Genomic DNA, 8,632 nt, shown 5'->3' with positions numbered 1-8,632 from the left:
TACTCCTCACGCAGAGGCTTGTATTTCATTGAATAAAAATGGCTCAAACGCCTTAGTTAAAATAACATGGACTGAATAAAGGTTTATCGAACTTGAAACAGCTATATTTCAGGCCATTTAAACAAAATATATCTTTAACACATCAACATTGAAACTGTTTCTTAAGACCTGACCTTCTTGATCTACAAGGAGGAACGCTCCTGGTCTAACCTGCTCGTGGATGATGAAAGGGCCTTCCCAGTTTGCTGACAGCTTTCCTTGCTGATTTCCTCTTCCAACTGCTGATGACGTCCTGAGGACTAAGTCTCCTGGCAGGAGCTCCCTACGCTAGACCCTTTTATTGAAAGCTTTTGAGATCCTGCTCTTTCCGGTTGCCAGCTTAAGGGCTGCTTTTAGCCTTACTTCTCGCAGGAAGTCTAGCTCTTCCAGCATGCGCTTTTCATTTCCTTGCTGCGCAGAGTGCTGTATCCTCAAGCTGGGGATTTGCACTTCCACAGGGACAACTGCATCAACCCCGTAGGCCAGGGTGTAAGGGCTTTTACCAGTTGACTCCTTCTCAATGGTCCTATTTGCCCACAAGACCTTTGGGACTAAGTCTGCCCACAGGCCCTTGTACTCCTCCAGCTTCTTCTGTAGGGCTGTTAGGATCAACTTGTTTGCTGCTTCTGCTTGGCCATTGCTCTGTGGGTGGCAGACTGAGGCACTTACATACTTGTTGCCCATATCCCCAGGTAATCCATTATGGTGTCGCAGTCAAATTGACACCCATGATCAAAGACTATGCACTGTGGCGCCCCGAATCTAGTGATGATGCTTTTCCATATAAATGTTCTGACCTGGGTTGCCTTTATGTACTTGGTGGGCTCAGCTTTTATCCACTTTGTAAAGTAACCTACTGCCACAATGAGATACTTCCTACCCGCCGACCTAGTGGTGAAAGGTCCCAATATGTCAATTCCCCACTGAGCGAACGGGATCGGGCTGAGGATTGGAGTCAGATCGTTTGCTGGCTGATTTATGACTGGTGAATATTTTTGACACTTGTCGCATTTTTTAACATATGCTAGTGCGTCTTGCGTGAGAGTTGGCCAATATGCCCCTCTTCTAAGGACCTCTACTCCCAATGCTTTCCCGCCAATATGGTTAGCACATATTCCGGAGTGGGCTTCTTCCATGATGCCTTTCCTGCTCCCATTCTGGAATACACCTTAATAGTGGCTTTGAGAAGCCTTTCTTATTGAGCTCTCCATTCATCACTACATACCAATTTGCGTCTTTCTTCACCTTTTTAGCCTGTACTTAATCATCGGGCAGCGAGCCATGAAGTTTGTATGCTAAGATGTCTGAGAACCAGGCTCTCTGACTCCCAATGCAGTTTACTTGCTCCTTTTCAACAATGCTTCTTTCCTCTAACACTTCGACCATCACTGTTCTTGTGAGGCTTTGCAAGGTGGAGCTGGCCAACTTAGATAAGGCGTCAGCCTAAGAGTTTCGTGCTCTGGGTACTAAGTCTATCTGGAAATGGACTAGCGGGGCTGTTAGTTCTTTCACTTTGGTTTCATATTTCATCATAGTGGCTTCCCTTATCTCATATGCCCCCTGTAGCTGGCTGGCAACGAGCTGAGAATCAGTCTGCAGGTGTACTTTGCGGGCTTTGGCTACGAGGCTCATAAGCAAGCCTGCTAGCGTCGCCTCATACTTTGCTTCATTGTTAGACGCTTTGAACTTGAACTTGATGGCATACTCAAATACGTTTCCTTCAGGAGACGTCATTATGACTCCTGCCCTACTCCCTGTTTGGGCTGAGGATCCATCCACTTCCACCTTCCAGACCCCAATGTCGTCTTTTCTCCTCATAGGAGGCTTCCACTATGAAGTCTCTGCTAAAGCTTGTGCCTTGATGGCTGCTCTAGGCTTGACCTCGAATTCATACTCAGAAAGCTCGATTTCCCACTTTAAGAGTCTACCCGATGCATCCGTCTTTTGTAATGCTTTCTCCAGCGGGTGGTTTGTGAGGACCTCTATTATATGCGCGTCAAAATATGGTTTTAGCTTTCTTGCTGTTGTGACCACTACGAAGGCTAGCTTCTCTACCAGGGGGTACCTTTGCTCTGCCTCGGTCAGCACGTGGCTCACAAAATATATCGGCCTTTGTTGCTTCTGTCTTTCTACCAGCCGAACGGCTGTGATTGTTTGTATAGACGTTGAGATGTACAACTGCAGTTTTTCCCTCAGCTCCGGGCTGATCATTATTGGGAGCCTAGTCAGATGCTCCTTAATACCCTCAAAGGCTTCTTTTTCCTTAGTCCCCCACTTCAATTCTCTATTTCCTTTCAATAGCTGATAGAATGGCAAGGCTTTGTTTGCTGACTTGCTGATGAATCTGGTCAGTGCGGCCATTCTGCCTGTCAACCGCATGATATCTTTGATGCTCTTAGGCTCGGGCAGACTGAGGACTGCTTCGACCTTTTCTGGGTTGGCATCTATTCCTCTCTCGCTGATCAGAAAACCCAAGAACTTTCCCGAGCTCACTCCAAGGACACATTTCTTCGTGTTGAGCTTGATTTTATACTTCTTCAAGGTGGCAAATGTTTCCTCCAAATCCATGATATGTCAAGCCTGCGTGACGCTTTTAACAATTGAGTCCAGCCTGCGTGCCCACTAGTTGAGTCTACCAGTTGATCTATCCGTGGCAGTCGGTAACAGTCCTTCGGGAAGGCCTTGTTAAGATCCGTGAAATCAACACACATTCTCCATTGGTCATTTGCCTTCTTCACCATGACCACGTTGGCTAACCATTCTGGATAGTCACAGGGTTGGATAAGTCCTGCTTCCAAGAGATTTTCCACCTCTTCCTGGATTGCCTAGTTTTTCTCCGTGGAGAAGCTTCGCTTTTCTGCCTGACTGGCCTAATATCCTCCTTTACATTCAGCCTATGCACCATGACTGCTAGGTCAATTCCGGGCATTTCATCTGTGGAAAATGCAAAAATGTCTTTATTCTTTCTCAGCAGCTCAATGAGGTGCACCCCTACTCCTGGATCAATGTCTTTCCCAATTTTTACCGTCCTCGAGGGATCACCTTCAGTGAGCTCGACTGTGACATGCTCCCCGCTGGGAAGTGGTCTGGCCATTTCTTTTTTTGCAGGCTCGAAGTTTTCCATTGCCAACTTCTGTTTATCTTTTTCCCTGTGATACTCTTCATGCTTCTTTTTCCTCGACTTCCTCTCAAGTTGCTCAGGGAGCCTTCTCTCGGAACCTGACTGATGTCTAGTTTTGGCAGGCTGCTTCAAGGCAGCTATGTAACATTGTTGGGCTGTCTTCTGACTTGCCCTGAACTTTGCTAACCGTCCCTCATTAGCTGTGTAAGCCATGGCCAGGTGGTAAGTGGATACCACCCCGCCTATCTTGTGGATGAGTAGTCTTCCCATGATTACATTGTAGGGTGAAAGGTCTCACCTGGCTATCCATGCTTAGCAAAATAAATGGAGCAATATAGAAACCACCTTTGTTGCATTCCAAGACCGAAAGCATCTTCAAAAAGCCAAGTGAGAAAAGGAAAAATAAAAGAAGCTATAAACAAAGAAAAAGGTTAGTAACTTTAAAACAAACAAAAGAAAATACCAAATAAAGGGAAACTAAGCTAATCAAAAACTATAAACAACTAATCAAAACAAGAACTAAACTAACAAAGAATAAAAGAAAGAAAAGAAAGAAAAGCTAAGAAAACAATAAAGCAACTATCTAACTAGAAAACTAAACTAAACTACAAGATTTGAATTCAAGGGATTTAGATTAAAGGGTTTTGGATCAAAGGGATTTGGATTAAGGGAGCGAAAACACAACAACATCATCATAGTCAAATAATCACAACAACAACATCAAACCAAGCACACCAGGCAAGCAATCATGCATCAAGAGGACAAAAGATCAAGAAAATAAAGCTAACCAAACAAGAAGAGCATAAAGAACAAACAAGCAAACAAAGTATGTACACAACAACAAGTATTTGTTACCGAGTCATGAAATTAGTTTCCCCAAGCTAAACAATGATACATCTCAGCATCCCAACAATACAAAGCAAGCACATAAACATAAGGGATGGAGGCAAAAAGCACAAAAAACTAGGGAACTAATGACCACTACCACCACTACCACTACGCCCGGCCCCATTGGGGTCATTATTGCCCATGTGGTCAATGAAGGTTCGGGGTGGATAAGGCTCCCAACCTTTGGTGAAACCATCGGGCCACTCATAATGCCCCTTGAAGTTATCTTGTTGCCAAAGGGCAAGAGGAGTGAAGTTCTTGGGAAAAGCAGGCTCGAGTGGTGGTTAGGGTCTACATAGGGGTAGTTAGGATCATCCCTATAGTCACACCCTCCGGGAGCCTTGTAATCGTAATTACCTTGCTCATCCGGGTAGAAACGACGCTCGGTACCGGGCTCGGAAGGTCCCGGACAATACGGGTGCCCAGATGAAGGTATAGGACCTTGCTAGGGAGGAAAGTAAGGATAGTTAACCGGGGGAACAATGTTCCCGCTGTTAACTTCCGCATCATATAATTGTTGTTGTTGTATGAACATACCTTGTTGCATCACAGAAATACCTCTCATTTGGTTGTAGATTGCTTCAAAGTCTTGATCATATATCCCCTCTAAGCGGATTTGCAAACCGCTCATTGGGTCGCTAAGTGCCTCCAAATCGGTACTAGCAAAAGCATGTTGCCCTTGTTGTTGTTGTTGTTGTGGAACTTGTTGTTGTTGTTGACGTTATTGATGTTGCTGTTGTTGATTTTGTTCTTCTTCTTCTTCTTCTTCTTCTTCTTCCTCCTCCTCTTCTTCATCATCGGAGTCAAAGTTAGGGCGCCGGTAGGACTTAGGAACGTGCCACACGTTCTCGGTGTTGATCCGATGCAAAGAAGTCAATGCGGGGTTAGGCAAGAAGCACCAATGCTTGTTGTCCCTCAACCATTCATACTTCCCTTCCTCATAGTGCTTGGAGATGAATTGCACTTGCCCCAATTGTTTCAAGTCAAGAAAGATAGTAGTACCATCCCCAATTTCCTTGCAATAAGGCAAGTAATGATCAAGGTGAAGGTGAGTCAAGAGCCTCGTCACCATACCCCTACAAGGAATCTCACCGGTGCTCCGGTTCCTCAATGAAATGCAATAGGTGGCAAACACGTAACCAAAGTTTAACCGGGCACGATACTCTCCACGGGTGGCCAACCATAAGATCTTGAGCTCTAGCTTGCTCATCTTCCCCAACTCTTGCTTGGGGAACACCACATAGCCCAAAAGCCAGTGTACCACCCGAAGACAAGTTTGGTACACAATAGAAATCTTGGCATCCTTAGTGATGAACTCACCAACCCCGAGATATCTTCCCACCAAGAATTTTGATCATACTCCGGAATGATGTACGGCTCAAGATCCAAAATATCTCCATGTGGATCAAAATCCAAATCCGCATTGAATTCTTCTAAGGAGCAGTCAAAGAATTCATTGAAGAGTTGAAATTGCACCCGGTATTGCCCCTCCATGGGCACAAGCTCAAGAGTAGCCAAAAACTCCAATGTTGGCTCCTTGTAGGTGCGGTAGGAATTTGCAATAAAGGAACCCATTCTCAAGTTCAAAAGCAACTCCCTAACATCTTCATCTATCCCCAAAGTAGTCATGTCACGTTTGAGATAGTGGCGAGTGGGTTTGAGGGTTCTTTCATCCTTGAGCTTTTGGTATCGGGCTTTTTGTTTAGGGTCAAGGATTTGTCGTCTTGGAAGTGGAGTAGGAGTTCGTTTTTGAGGGGTGGAGGTACTAGGAGTGGGTTCATCAATGGAGACATTGGTTTTGCGCGTTTTGGTAAACTTTTTGAAAAGGTTAGACATGTTTGAAGCTAGTTTGGTTCACCAAAAACAATCAACACAATACCAACACCAAAACTCCAAGAATCACCAATTCAAGAAACAACACTTCCACCAATATTCAAGCTCAATCCAAACAACCAAATATCACCAATCAACTAAGAAAATCCTTCACAACAATCTAATACACAAGCAATCCAACCAATACCAAAATGAGCTCTTTACTACCAATACTACCAAAATTCAACTTCAACAAATTCCAACCAAGATGTTCACAAATGCTACAAAATCAACAAACAACACAATGTTATGCAAAATCAATCAACAAAGAACTCAAATTATCATCCAAAATCAATATCAATCATCAAAATCAATAAAACCCATACTACTACTATTCATGCTCATAGAAAAATTCAATACATGCATATATATGACATAATTAAGCAAATTGAAGCTAGAGAAGATGATTATACCATATATGGAGCAAGACTGAACAACTCTGAGCCACCAATTTTGACCACACACAAAACCCCCCAAATTATACCCAACCTTGGAGGAGAAAGATTAGGGGTGTATTTTGGTGAATTTGTATGGTTTTTGATGAGTAGAATGGAAATGTAGTTGATTTTAATGATTTTGGTGAATATTTGAAGAAATTTGATGAGAATTGATGGAGCAAGGAAGCTATTGAGGTGCGGTTTTGGAGTTGATGGTGATGGGGTTTCGATGAGTGAGAAAGAAGATAGGAGAAAATGAGGGAAAAAGAAAAGAAAGAAGAAGAAGTAGGGGATGCCCCGGGTGGATGCACTGCCGTGCGCCCCCGCCCCAGGTGAGCAACCCTTCTTCTTCTTTTTTTTTTATTTTTCTTTTATGCTCAATGTGCTCTTCGGTGCGTACATGAATCACGATGGTGATAAACACCAACATAGGCAGTAGCAAAATACAATTTTAGTGAGCTCAAAGCTAGAGATTCATGAACTCGCCACAAGAACTCACCAAGCATCAATTTCCTTCAACATTCAAAGCATGATTTTCTAACTTACCTCACTAAATTTCTTACCCCATTACCTCAATTTTCGATTAGAATCGAACATAAAAATGACAAATACCACAAAACACCTCCTCATTTTTCATTCTCGCTTGGTGAAATCCAATCCCAAAAAATTCATCCTACAAATCCAAACAAGTAGAAAAGTGAAAGAAAAAAAAGGAAGTAAAAGAGGGAAAATTAAGAAAAATTCAAAAATCAAAAGGAAAGGTTAGAAACTCTGGGTTGCCTCCCGGGAAGCGCTTGCTTAAGGTCCTAAGCTCGACCCTTCCTCTAAATCATAGAGGGTTAAAGAACACCACCGTTTTCAAGGTAGTAGATAGAGCGAAATCTTCTTCATTCTTTGGCAACCTTCCTTCGTTGCTTGATGTAACTTCCACAAAACACTTCTCAAATTCAAATTTTTCTTTTCTCAACTTCTTCCTTTTTCCTGCTGAGCCGCTCCTTACTCGGAGCCACCTTTCAAAAAACTACAATGGATTCTCAACTTCTTGGAATCACGAGCCTTCTTCTTTGGCTTGTTGTTCAATGTAGATGGAACTTCAACATCCACAATCATAGAGACCTCCTCTTCATCTTGAGGATTAAGCTTAACCCAACTAGGAATCTCAACTTCCTCCCCGTCTACGAGCTTGGGAATCATCATTTTCTCTTCACTAACCTTCATGCTATCAATATTTGAAAGAACATCATCAAAATTCTCAAGAGCATCATTAGTAGAAGAGTCAATCATACAAACATTGTCAATAGAACGAGAGGAACTTGCACACATCATTTCTTGCACAAGAGACTAAGACTCATGCATTGGTTTCAACCTAAAACTTTCCTCCTTCTTACCACATCTCAAAGTAATTCGGCCCCCTTTCACATATATCAAAGCTCCCGAGGTGGCTAAGAAAGGTCTCCCTAAGATGATAGGAATGTGTTCATCTTCCTCAATTTCTAACACCACAAAATCAACGAGAAAAACAAACTCTCCTATTTTGAGTGGGACATCCTCAACTCTCTCCCCTTAGGAATCTTGATAGATCGATCGGCCAATTGAAGGGTTATATTGGATGGTAGAAGCTCACCTAGATTGAGTCTTTTGAAAACCGAGTAAGGCATGATGCTCACACTAGCACCTAAGTCACAAAAAGCATTATCAAACATCAACTTCTTGATTTCGCAAGGGATAGAAAAATTCCCCGGATCTTCCAACTTTTCCGGTAACTCCCTATGGATTAGAGCACTAAAGAACTTTCCCACTTCCACCGAATTAACTTCATTGCAATCTCTCTTCCCATCTAGAATTTATTTGAGGAATTTCGAATATCTAGGCATTTGTGGGACAGCTTTGGTGAAAGGGATAGAAACATGAACCTCCTTAAGCATCTCAAGTAATTTGCCAAATTGCTCATCCATCTTGTGCCTCAAAAACTTTTGAGGATAGGGTATATTGGGTTTCTTATCTCCTCACACTTCTTCTCATCATCCTTCTTTTTCTCTTGCTCTTCCTCACAACTAACACCTTTGGACACAACCCTCTCATCTTCCTCCCTCAAAACACTCCTCTCCTCATCTTCCTCAATGGACCTAGAAACTCCCTCATTATGAACTCTTTCACTCCTAGTGGTGACGGAATAAACGGTTTTCTTAGGTTCCACTCCTTGAGAAGGAAAAGAGGAAGGATTAGCATAATCCTTGAGAGTGTTTGCAAGTTGGGTTATTTGTGTCTCAAGCAT

This window comes from Chenopodium album, chromosome 22 (assembly GCF_948465745.1).
Source record: "Chenopodium album chromosome 22, dcCheAlbu1.1, whole genome shotgun sequence".
NCBI lineage: Eukaryota > Viridiplantae > Streptophyta > Magnoliopsida > Caryophyllales > Amaranthaceae > Chenopodium > Chenopodium album.
The sequence above is the reverse complement of the archived record's forward strand: the minus strand, read 5'-3'. Positions refer to the sequence as shown.